The 12,881-nt window shown below is 40.1% G+C and overlaps 1 protein-coding gene across 1 annotated transcript in view; it reads right to left on the minus strand.

The window, feature by feature from the left end:
- Positions 1-3,745, minus strand: part of hs3st1l2 (heparan sulfate (glucosamine) 3-O-sulfotransferase 1-like 2) — a 36,756-nt gene extending 33,011 nt beyond the window's left edge. Inside the window, exon 1 of the mRNA XM_015047118.1 lies at positions 3,485-3,745. The gene's annotated coding sequence lies outside the window, so the exon portion shown is untranslated. The remainder of the gene's footprint in view (positions 1-3,484) is intronic.
- Between the last annotated feature and the right edge of the window lie 9,136 nt (positions 3,746-12,881).

The raw sequence follows: 12,881 nt of genomic DNA on the forward strand, positions 1-12,881 counted from the left end.
GTAAACAGAAAGTCTTCGGAGAAATAAGAAAAAAACAGCTAAAAGAACATAAAACCAGTTAAAGGCGGCGTGTTTATTGCTCCTGCTTTGCTTGTCTGCACTTTATCGACTCTGCTTTATGTCCTAATCACTTTTTAATTGATCTGCCTGTTTACCGTCTCTGGATTTAATTGCTTTGGTGGTTTGTGATCCTGTTTTGTTCGTCTCTCTGTGAAACATGTTAACTTTTCTGAAGTGTAAAATAACTCAGGTTTAGAACTTTTTGTCTAAGGAGAAATAATGGCTGTGTGGGATTTAATTTGTTTTCCGTCAGGAGAAACTTAGTTCAGCTGCTGTTCTGACTTTGTTACCATTTTAAATGTCTCAGAAACAGATTAGACTCCTGATACATTTACACAAAGTCCTGCTGTTTTCAGCAGTTGTTCATATTCTGCTGCTATAAGACAAAACACATGAACCTCCAGACTGTCTCAGTTCAACACCTCATCATTTTCAAATAAATGTTTTATTCTCTTGTTTTAAAGGCTCTTAAATCTTATCAATTCTTTATTCAGTCATAATAAAGTTCAGTTTTACTAACAATTTAAACCTGAACTTTGGTATTTTCCATGCTCCACTTATAACGGCTGGGCTGTCGGGTTCATATAGTTTAACCTGACAAAACTAAAATTAAAATACTGGTTCAAATAAAAACACACAAATTCTTTGAGTGAAATGCCTTTTAGGTTTCTTAAAAGTACGGTTGTCACATTAAGTGTGTGTCAGTCAGTTGGACAAATGTCAGATATCAGTGTGACTCACATTGAGGGGAATAATCTGAGTTTTAACATTCCAGAATGAGGAAACCAGTTTAATAAACTCCAGTATCCTAACCTTGAGTCAGAGCGCTGCAAAACACCACCATGGTGATTTAATCACCATGGCAACCAGGGTCAATGTACTGGAAGGGGAAACGTTATCTCATCAGTCCGACAAAAGTTCAGCGTATAAAAATGAAACTTAAGAATATAATTCATAGTTTACATAAACTTTTTAAATCAGACAACATTTACATTTGGGATCAATATGGATGGGAAATGAATAATAAAACTTTATAATATTATTAAAAAATCTAACTTTAACATTAAAAACATGTTATGGAGATAAATCACACAACCCATTTTGAACAGTTTCCTTTAAATGGTCGATCAGTAGAAATTCAGATGCTACCTAAAGCAACTTTAAAATCAGACACCGGTTTCTAAAACTCATGACTGGATCAACAGGAAACCTTTATTTGTCTAAATCAATGATTGAATTTAATCTGGGCAAAATGCAGAACATGTTGTTACTGCTTGACTTGCTTACAGCATGCATTAGACAGACATCTGGTGTGAGTTTTAAAGCTGGGCCAGCGCCGGCCCTCCACTGGGTCTGAGCTGCACCTCTGGATCCAAACCACCAGAAACCCGTCAGCCTTATGGGCCGACTGCAGGAGGCTTTCATTCCCAGGTTTCTGGAATTAACTGTAAATCCTAAACTAGAAAAATATTCACTCATAAGACGACTGCTTATTAGGTCAGGCTACACAAATATGAGATGTATTTTTAAATTTATGTGTATAATTTTATATCGTCTCATAATATTTACTTTTTTGTTTAAAAACCATCACTAAATAATTTGTGATTACTTCACATGAGATTCTATTCACGCCACTAAACTGTCCTTTAGGAAATCTGGTTGCAGTGATGAACTCGGGTCTGAACCTTCAGAGACACATAAAGACGATTACAAAGTCAGTCTTCCATCAGCTGACGAACATTTGGTCTGTATGTGATCATTTTGATGATGTTTTGTTGTTTATTTTCTGTTCTTAATATTGTTGGTTATGGTGTTGAGTTTTTATTATGTAAATCACTTTGAACTGCCTTCTTATTGAAATGTGCTATTCAATCAAACTTGATGTGACCAGGATGTTCATCTGTTAGCATTTCATTCACTAACCAGCAGCTTGTGTTTCTGGTTGGGTTTGTTTATGTTTTAAAGTAAAGTCAAAGGTTAAGTTTGTTTCCATACATGAAATCAAAGCACTCATAAATATGGGACTCCAGCAGATCACTGATGTTGCAGCATGTTTGGATTTGGATGCGTCATCTGTCAGGTTTTCTGTGTGAGTTTCAGGTTTGTGTATCTCCGATTTAAACGCCGTTCATCACCACAGCAGAAACATTCCTGACGTCATGAGATCCAGACACTCAAAGTTTCAGCTTATGGTCCCCAAAATCATCCACTGATCATAATTACTGTTGAGTAATTACTGTTGAGTCCGAACACATTTTGGTGAAACATTAACCTCTCAAATGTCACTGATTGCTCACAGTTTGTTTTGAGACACACACACACACACACACACACACACACACACACACACACACACACACACACACACACACACACACACACACACAAACGAGTCCATTCACTCCTCTGCTCCCTCCTACTCGTCTCTCTCTCCTCTGTTCCTCTACAAACCCAGGAGAAGTTCGACAGCTCGGCTGACCCCGGCGTCGGTCCCGGTTACATTTCTGCAAATCTGAGTCTCTTTCAGCTCTGACGTTTCTCCTGAAGCTGAGAAACTAAATCTGGTAGAAACTGGCTGTAAATGGAGTTAAAATGTGTTTCTCTTGCTGTCAGTGGGATGTTTCATGGATCAGTCCGGTTGGTTCCCTTCACTGAATAATGGTGCTAATTAACAGAAGCAACTGTTGACAGCAGCTCATAAATGAACCACTCAGTCTTGGGGAAAAAGTCCAGTTTCCAACTATTATAACCTCTGGAGCTTCAGTTCTGTGATCCAGAATGAATCAGCTCTGATCAAATGTAGTTTTACTTTCCTAGATTTCTCTGAAACATGTGCTGCGCTTAATGTGTGGAGAGTGGAGTCAATAGCAGCTTCAACAAACCAGCGACATCAGTCACAACATGCAACAAGCTTTGCTGCTCACAGTGTAATGATGACCTCTATCAGCAGCTCTGTGTTGATTCTTTTAAAGCACCAAAACCCAAACCGGAGATTTGTTCACATGCACAGGAGCTGGTTTCTTTGTAAAGCTTTTTTCACTTCTCTTAAAATTTGCCTCTAATTTCCATCAGACTCTCCACAACCTGAACACCAAGCAGACATCCGCTGTCTGCACAGCTCAATTTCCTCCAAGACAAACCACAACCAAACAGAAACTTCATGTGTAATCTCTGCCAGCTCCACAGGACAATTATTAAAGGAAAAGTTTGAAAAGCAGAAATTAAACTGTGATTCTACGGACCTGCTGCTAAGGGATGCCGAGGCTAATGTTACAGAAGTGTGCAGATGAAGTTAAACTTCTTGTGCTTCATTTGTGAAGTAACTGGATGAGGTTCGTGCAGCAGAAACATTTCATGCCTTTTAGTTTCACTGCTCACGTTAGGCTGAGTGGAACCAGAATGCATAAAGATGGACCGGTCTTACCTGATCGTGGTTTTCCCTAAAATGTCTCGGCTCCAGCCTGGTTCTTCTTCTTCTCTTCTTTTCTTCCTGCTTCAGTTCCTGCACAGAAGGTGTGTGTTGGTTGTCTGAGCTCCTCTCTGTGAGGCGCGGTGTGTGTGAGCTGGTGACAGGGAGAGCAGCGCTGCTTTGTGCTCAGCGAGTGTGACTGGGAGAAACCGAGGGGGTGTGTGTGTGTGTGTGAGGGAGATTAGTTCACACACAAACATCTCTCCCGCCTGCAGGGAAACACCCCCTCTCCTTCCTTATTGCCCCCACCCTTCTTTCTCTCCTTCTCGTCAGGTCTTTTCATGCGATCACCTTCAAGGACTCATGATGGAGCAAAGCACCCTCCTCTCCCTCCTCTTCTTCCTCCTCCTCTCCCTCCTCCTCTTCCTCCTCCTCTCCCTCCTCCTCTTCTTCCTCCTCCTCTCCCTCCTCCTCTTCCTCCTCCTCATCCTCTCATTGACTCCTGCTTGGTTTGGGTTTTAACCTCTTCTTCTTTGCTCTCCTCCTTGCAGCCAGTTTGCTGCTGAGTCTCCAGAATCATAAATTAGTTACAGAGTTCTGGCACAAAATGACACGTCAGCAACAAAATAACCCAAATATCAACATTAATTAAAGTCATTTTTCTCTCATTTTGGAGTTTTTCTGTAACACTTCAAAGCAATTTAAGGTTAAAATTAATAAAATATCCTTAATGGCTTAATTTAATAAAATCTCTTGATTAAAAACAGGGAATAAAACTTATTATGATCAAATTATTAAATATGAAATAACAGCAGAAAGTGTTTAAAAGACAAATACAAAATAAAATATTGAACAATAACCTAACAATATTAATAATAAATAATATTCAATAAATAAAATACCTAAAAAATATGAATTAAATAAAGAATAACTTCAAAGACACAAAATATTGGATCGATTTTTCCGCCTCCTTCACCAAGTTTTTGCTCCAAATCGATACCTGAAGCTGAATAAATGAGACAGAAACCAGGCGGAGGCCCCGAGGAGCCCCCACCCCCATCAGTTATCACAGCGCTCAGCGTTAGCCAGCTAATCTGCTCTGGATCCACAGTAAACTGCTCCGCAGGAGGTCCAGCAGAGGAGGCTTTTTTTGTTCTTTTCAAGTATTTATGCTCCATAATTTCAGGTTTGAGTTCCCAGCGGATTGTTGTTGGAGCCAAACAATGAAACGAGGTTAACGTGCTGACTTTCCGCTTTAATTTCAGCTTGTTGTGGTAAACATGTGGGTAGTAACTCATTTCTAGCCCAACAGCCCCTCCGCCCCCCAGGCCTGAAGGCTGCAGCGGCTGCCTCTGTTCTTCATATGTGGATGCAGGCGACCTCATTTCAGATATTCAATATTCAGCCTGTCGCTGAACACACTGCTTAGGCATTAGCAAATGTTGGCCTGATTACAGTTTTTCTATCAATAAAATATTCAATGCATGCTTGCATCATCTGCAGCTGTCTCGTAAAATAACAGACAACATCTCTGAGCTCAAAGCTCCTGGGTAAAAGAATAATGCGGGTTTTATCATTTTTATAGGGAGTCTTCCAGAAACTCATTGAATTCTTTATAACTTCTCTGCTGTTTTTGGTCGTGAATCCAAACTTTCATATTTCAGGTTTATTTTCTGGCTGGAACAAGAACAAATGAAGTTCTTCCAGGGGGAATGTTTCCAGCAGCATGCTAAGCCTCCTCATACCTTCAAGGCAGAAGAAGAGAGTATATGGGTTTATGTGTTTCAACATACTGAAAGTTTATAAAATAATGAAACTTGGTATCCAGTGAAACTCCTCATTGCTCTGAACTGAAGCTCTCTGTCGGCCTTTGCAGAGGAAATGTGAAAGCCTTTGACTGTTTCAGCTGTTGAATGTATGTTGACTTGATTCCTGATCACTTTCATTCATTTCATTCATCGTTGTCGATTCTCCAAAGTTCAGATCTACTTATTGTCCCATCTGGTGGACCTCAAGGTTCTGGTTTGGGCCTCCTGCATTTCTGTAATTTATTCCATTTCTTATTCTAAGCGACAAACTTTACTAAGTGCTTGTCCAGTCCAGTATCTTGTTGCAGACAGACAGGTTGACAGGTTTGATTCCCTAAAGAACAGAAACTTCTTTAACTTCTCATCTAAACGGACAGAAATCACACGTGAGGCCCCAGGGGTCAGTCCTGGGACCCTCATCCCGCTGTTTCAGGTTATAACGAGTGATGATATTGGTTACCATAACTACACTGATGACACACAGCTCTACATCACGATGTCGCCAGGTGACTGAACCATCCAATCACTGAACAGATGCTCAGATCAGCTAAATGTGTCAGAACTTTCTCCAGCTGAATAGAAACAAAACTGAAGTTATTTTCTTTGGACCTAAAGAGGAACAATCTAGAATTATAGATCTGGATTAGTGAACAGCTTCTGTTACTACAGCTGGAAACCAGAGATCAGGCTGAACTTTGACCTGAACCTTCAGAGCCACATAAGGACGGTTACAAAGTCGGCCTTTTATCAGCTGGAGAACATTTCCAGGGTTAGAGGACTAAACTCATCCAGGTGTTTATCTTTAGTCACATTGATTACTGCAGCAGCGTCTTCACAGAACTAAAAAAAATCAATCCTCCTGCTGCAGCTGATCCAGAACACTGCTGCTGGAGCTCTGACTAAAACCAGGAACATAGAGCACATCACACGGTTCTAAAGAGAGAACAGACTTTAAAATACTGCTGGTAATTTATAAATCACTGGACGGATTAGAACCACAATGCATTAAAGATCCCAGAACCCGTCAGAACCAGTCGGGTCTTCTGGTTCTGGGGATTTGTTCGGTTTGTAAAAGACCCACAGCAGCTGCAGATATAAACATGTTTTGGTTCCCAGTCGAACCAAATCTACCGGCTCCATCATCAACACCAGATGCAGTGGATCTTTTCCATTTGGTGAATCTTAATGACTCAAAATCAATACTTGCCTCTCATATGATGAATAAAACTTAATATTTAGAACGTTTCAGTTTCCAAACATATCTGGCATTTCCTCTGCTGACATTTTTCTCATCTACGTTCCTTATTAAATGTTTTTCCCTCATCCATAGCGGTCAGGAGCTGGAGCAGTTGGTTTAACTGTGCTGCTGCACTCAGGGCGGCTCTGTGGCCTACATTACATTCATGGTGTTATAAAGCGGTGATGGGGGTGGGAGACGTCTGAGCCGCTCCGCTCTCTAACAAAGCTCTGAAACCTGCAGCGTCTCCAACATTAACACCATGTTACTGTGGAGGGTGCTGAGCAGCTTTTCTTTTTCCCTGTCAAACAGAAAGCTGACCCCCTGCAGAGCCGCTCAGCGGGGGGCTGCCGCTCACCGCGCCTCCTCAGACCCGGGAGACCCTCCGCCCTCCCTGGTGACTCCTGTTTGGTTCATCACCTCCTCCCGCTCCGATTCGCTGCCTCCTCTGGGATCCAGTGGATTATCGCTCTGATCTTTTTTTCTTATCACTTTCTCCTGAAATGTGTTTCCCTGACATCTTCTATCTGAGTGAATTTCGTTCTTCACCTCCGTGTTTCTCATTGCTGTCTGTCAGATTTACACTTTGCTTCCTTTTTTAAAACTTATTGGAAGACGCAACCTTCTCTTTTCTGCCTCTCCTCTCCTGTGATTGGATGGAGGTCTGGATGCTCCAGGAGCCACAGCTCTGAATAAATAACCGTGGGTAATTTGCTCCCAACCTGCAGCCCTTTATTTCCTCCTGCTCTTCTCCCCCAGTTTACAGAAAGAAGATGAAGACACAATAAAATGGAGGGATCCTCTCAGAGGCTCATTATATGGTTGCAGAGAAGTTTTCTCGCAGCGCCTGGTGACGACTCGCTCTCTCCGCTCCGTCTGCTCCTTTCCTGGCCAAATTACCCGTATTATATTAGCTTTTTTCTTTTTTCCAGTGGGTGTTCAGATAAAACTGGTCCCATTTAGAGACGTAATGAGCCGCCAAGTTCAGCTGAACTAAGGCAGATTATTGGGAACAATTTCCAAAGCTTGTCACACAGAACTAACAGCCATTAGCGGCGCTGCGCCTCCACGCTGCGGCCGCTGATGAGGATCAAACCGTTTATGAACAACCTGCAGCCAGAAGAAGGAAGTTTATGAGCAGGAATCAGTCCTGCAGCTCCTGTGTGGCTCTTTCCTTACGCTGCTACACACAAACAAAACACTCCTCCATTCATCGTCCTGTGAGGGAAGTGTGTGAGCAGCAGGTCAACTGTGAACATCAAGGATTAATAATGCAGGACAGGAAGCAGAACAAAGCTTTGCTCTCTGATTCTGCATGGAGCGTCAGGACAGACAGCAGCAGGAAAACCTGCAGACATCACAGAGTAAAACCTGAGGGCTGCGCCAAATGATGTCAGTTTTCATCTGGAGTAGAAGGGAAATATGGATGTAACTATTTTAGCAGTAACTGGGCAAATAGTGAAAAGTGAAAGTAAACCACAAAACACAAAATCTTACCGAGTATTTTAGTCTATTTTGTAGTGATAACATCTCAGAACATTTAAAATAAGACAAAATGAAAAGGTAAGTGGAGGAAGATTAGTCATTTACTTTCACTGATTTCATTATATTTTATCTTTTCATCTAATTATTTTTGAAGCACTTTGATCAACTTTATTGTTTTATCCCTATTTAACTATAGAAATGACCACAGAAAGAGGAAGAGCACAGAGAAGCTTCACAGATGGATTATGGGAAAGATGATCAGATGGAAGGCAAAAATCTGAAAGGAGCAGCCAGATTATAATCTGCAGTTTTAGCCAGAAATAAGGTTAGTATAAGAAAATTCTTCAGTTTTATACTCAAAAATAATTTTAAAGTTTTTTAACTTCTGTTAAAGGTTCTAACAACATTTATTTTCAAACCCAGCCGTTTCCCAGTGTTTATTCTGACCTCTCTGTAGTTTTGTTCCTTTGTTTTCAGGTTTTTTCCTGTTTCTCTCCTGTCATGTTTTCTGTTTTCTGTAAATTGATGAACTTTGACCTCCAGATCTGTCGGTGAAGCGTCTGCTGTAGTGGCAGGTTTTTCATGAGCTGGTGGAAGTGACCAAGGAGCTCAGCTTTCATCCGTCTGCTGCCATCGTTACTCATCTATGAATATTTATGTTGGTGTGAATGAAACGTTCATCCATTTTGATTCAGTTTCAGTGACATCCTGCGGGTGAAGCACCAACAGGAACGCTAAAAACATAAAATCCAGAACTAATCTAAAAGGTTTTAGGCCTGAGGCCTAAACACACTAAAGGTCTTAATATTTAAAAAGGTGAATTTGTGAAACCTTAAAGATTGTTGGGCTGAATCCACAGCCTGAGGGCGTCTGAGCCTGGAAAGTTATGGAAACAAACTATTCCTATAAGAGGAAGGAGTCTGGAAGAAACCAAGAGTTTTATTGACTTTACTTAGAATTTGAAAGGTTTTATTTTTTGAACGTAGAACCAAATGACTCCAAATGCACAAAGAGCAAAACATGGAAGAAACTAAGAAACTAAACAAAGAAATATGGCAACACATTACTAACAATAATGAGCACAAGGGGTACGGCAAGACATATAAAACAAAAATGAACAACTAAATTATTAAAATACAAATATGAAGAAAAACAAAAATTCTAATGTAACAGGGATAAATGGTTTTTCTGTTACTGAATTGTTTCTCTGTCATTAGCACATTCAGCAGTGGATACATGAGAAAGATTGTCAGCAGTAAGACCCGCCTCCTGGCTCTGATTGGTTGTTTTTGGTGCATTTCTTCAGCAGAAGCTCAGGGAGGAGATTGATCCTTTCACAGATTATCTGTCTCATAACAAACTGTCAACATGGTGACAGTTTCAACAAATACGTAAAAAGAAAAAATCTTTAAAAATAAAACTTACAAACTGCAGCATTCAGACTAACCTCGGCTGTTTGTTGGGTATATAGTGAGATTTAACTAACTGGAAGAACTGATGAGATTCACATTCAGCTGAGTGAGAACAAAGCCGTGTTTAATTTCATCCTTCCGTTGCTGCAGTGAAGTATTTGTGCTTCATGAAATCCTTCAACACCTCAAACATAAAAACTGGACAACATGAAAATACGACATGAAGCTTCAGCAAATCTTCACTGCTGAAGCTTCGTTTGCCTGATCATCTATTTAGCAGAAAACGTCTGAGAACAGTCAGATCTCAGCCGACCGTCTGCTGGGAACTCAGTCTGCAAACATTTGGTCCCTTCTGGAGTCCAAACGGCTTCATCATGTAGAAACAGGAGGATTGTTTCGGACAGAAGTCTGGTTTCTGTTCCACCACCCTGCTAACGATGTAGAAAAAGACTTGAATCATATTTACTCCTAAATGTATCACAATATGTCATAAAAAAATTAACCCCTCCTACACATTTACAAGATTTAACCAGATTTTCCCAAACCTGAGGATCATCTGGGTCTTCATGTTGCCTGTTTTCAGTTCAGCTCTCTGAGTTTCTGATGCTGAGAACCGACTTTGTGTCTGTGGACCATTTTATGTAATAATTTGTGGAAATTATGTGGTAATGTCTCCTTTAGTATTAAATATTCTTCTTCTTAAAGAGCCAATCACAACTCATCTTCAAGTTTCTGCTCAAACTTAATAAAAATGTTCTGGTATTAGAACTACAGGCCCACAGCATCACAGATCCTCCACCATACCCAGCAGTCCAACATGGAGGGTTTTAATGAGGAACAATTATCACTCTGACTTGACCAAAATTATTTATTATTCACTTTAATAAACTAAGAGGCATCAATAATCTGAGAATTTCAGCTTTTAAAACAACTGTTAACATTTTAAATGATCTTGTAATGAATTAAATTGTTTTGGTTTGTTTCGACATACATCTGTTTTTCTAACAGATTTTTGTTTAATGGTTGTCATGGAGACATGGCTGCAGCTTTCTAACAGTGAGCTTCAGGGATTTTTTTATCTTCCTCACCGTTTGCCTTGTGGCCAGAGAAATGGCTGCCTGTGTTGCATCATGGGAAAAAAGAAAGTCACAGATCACAGATGTCGAGTTTCTAGAACCTCTAATCAATCTAAAAATGATCTAAAATATTTAAATATCTGCCCTGGGAGTCACCAGGTGACATTTTCTGGACGGACAGTTTGATGTTCGGAGTGTTAGGATGCTTCCTTTCATGCCGTGTTGTAAACTCTAAAGGTTTCCATCTGTGGCTTCGGGTCGAACCAGCAGAATAAAATCAGTCGGTTTTAAAGGCCGCCGCATTCCCTGCAGCTGAGCCTGCTGCTCGGTCTTACAAGCATTCAAAAGTAAAAATATATATTAAAAATTTCACCAATCTATATTTGTCATCTGAGTAAGAAAAACCTGACAGATGTATTTTATTCATGACACCAGGAATCCGTCTGAAGCGTGCAGCGGTGCCCAGACATCCTCATGATCTCATTCCCGTGACAACTTGTCGTGTCTGTCAGCGCCTGTTGGCGCCGGTGATGCTGCTGGATCCTGGAATAGACGTGATCCACTGAAGAGCCATTTAAAACGAGCACAAAGTCCACAAGACTCACGTCTGATCCGATTCTGGACTCATCAGGAATCAGAGAGACGGAAAGTAAAGACAGGAGAAAAGAGAGGATCCAAAAATCTGGTCAGTTCTATATTCTGTAAAATCTGAACACCTTACCTGACTCCTTTTCATGTTTTATATCCTAATCAAACCCGTCAGTGCAATCAAGTATTTTATGATTCTTTATGGTTCCTGTTTTATGCTCATTTTCTGAATTTCTGTTGAAAAGTTTTTGGCACTTTTCTGAGGTTGGAACAACTCAAGCAGGAAACCTGCAGTCAAAGCTTTGATGCTGCATAAGCTCTGCTCTGAATTCAGCAACACACACGACTCACCACCAGTACATCCAACGTACGGCAGGAACTGTCAGGGGTGGAAAATACTGATTTCTGTTCCTGGACAGGACTTCCTGTGACATAAAGACTGGAGAGCTCACAGCTGAGCAGCTAATGCAGGAGATAACTGGAAAAAATGCAACCAGAGGAACAAAAACAGAACGTTCAATAATTTATATGTAACCTCAAGTAAAAACACACAACAGATTCCAGCTGCTTTTAATCAAAGATGAAATCAGAATAGAAACATAGTTGATGACAAACTAAGTGCCCCATAATTCCATAGTTTCATCTTCATCAATCACTGCTGAGGAAATTTGTCCAAATCTTCTTTAAAAATAGTTTCAGTTCTTTGAGGTTTTGTTTCTGTAAACTCTCTAAAGGTTCATTTACAACATTTATGATTTTGCAGCAACTTCAATAATTTCTATTCTGTTGTAATTTTAGGTGAGACAAGTTTACTTGTATCACATTTCATCAACGAGAAAGTTCAAAGTGATTTACATGATGAAACTTCAACACAACAAACAAAAGAAACAAAGAAAATTAAAGAAAGATGGAAAGTTGGAATTAAGACTAACATGAATTCAAAGTCAAAGTCGATTCTAACCAGCTGAGTTTTCAGTCTAACTCAGTGTTTCGGCTGTTTTTCAGTTTTCTGGAAGTTTGTTCTAGATTTGTGGTCCATAAAAGCTGAATGCTGCTTGGTTCTGGTTCTGATGCAGAGCAGAACCAGAACCAGAACCAGAAGACCTGAGAGGTCTGGAAGGTTGATACAAAAACAGCAGATCTTTAAGATTTAGTGATTTATAAATGAACAAGCATGGTGGTGGCAGCATCATGCCACAGATCTCACTGTCAGTCACAAAGTGGAAATGAAGAAAAAGAAGCAACTAACCAGCAAAAAGGGTTTTGAATTGAAAATGTTGATTATTTTGTATTCAGTTCTTAATTAAATATGATTAGTTATAAAATTACAGACTCAGAAACAAAGTTCAGTCGAGTCCCACTGCTGGTCCAACAGTTTAGTTATCTTACATTTATACCATTAGCTGACAAGAGGTAAATTTTCCTCATTTCCATCTTTATGAACTGCATCCGTCTCAGCAGAGAAGCAAAACAGGGTTTAAAGTTTTAGTTTATCATGTTTTCTTTTTAAAACAACGTTGTAGTTTAAATCTTAAATCATAACAGATTCTGTAAGTTTTCCCCTGACAACCGGATGGATCCTGTAATCTTTGCTGTGTTGGTGATTTCATGCTTTTCTTACATGTTATAAATCAATAAGGCAGCAGAGGCTGTCAGAGACAAACGTCATGAAACGCAGCCAGAACAGAGACTGAGTTTCTGATGTGAACTTTTTACCCCAGAAAACTCTCAGCTCTGCTTCCAGAAGGAACCACAAGAAAACTCAGAACAATCTGAAGAAAAGGACAGTTCCCACAAACACGACTC

This window comes from Poecilia latipinna, unplaced genomic scaffold (assembly GCF_001443285.1).
Source record: "Poecilia latipinna isolate Pla-1442-1.1 unplaced genomic scaffold, P_latipinna-1.0 Scaffold808, whole genome shotgun sequence".
Taxonomy (NCBI): Eukaryota; Metazoa; Chordata; class Actinopteri; order Cyprinodontiformes; family Poeciliidae; genus Poecilia; species Poecilia latipinna.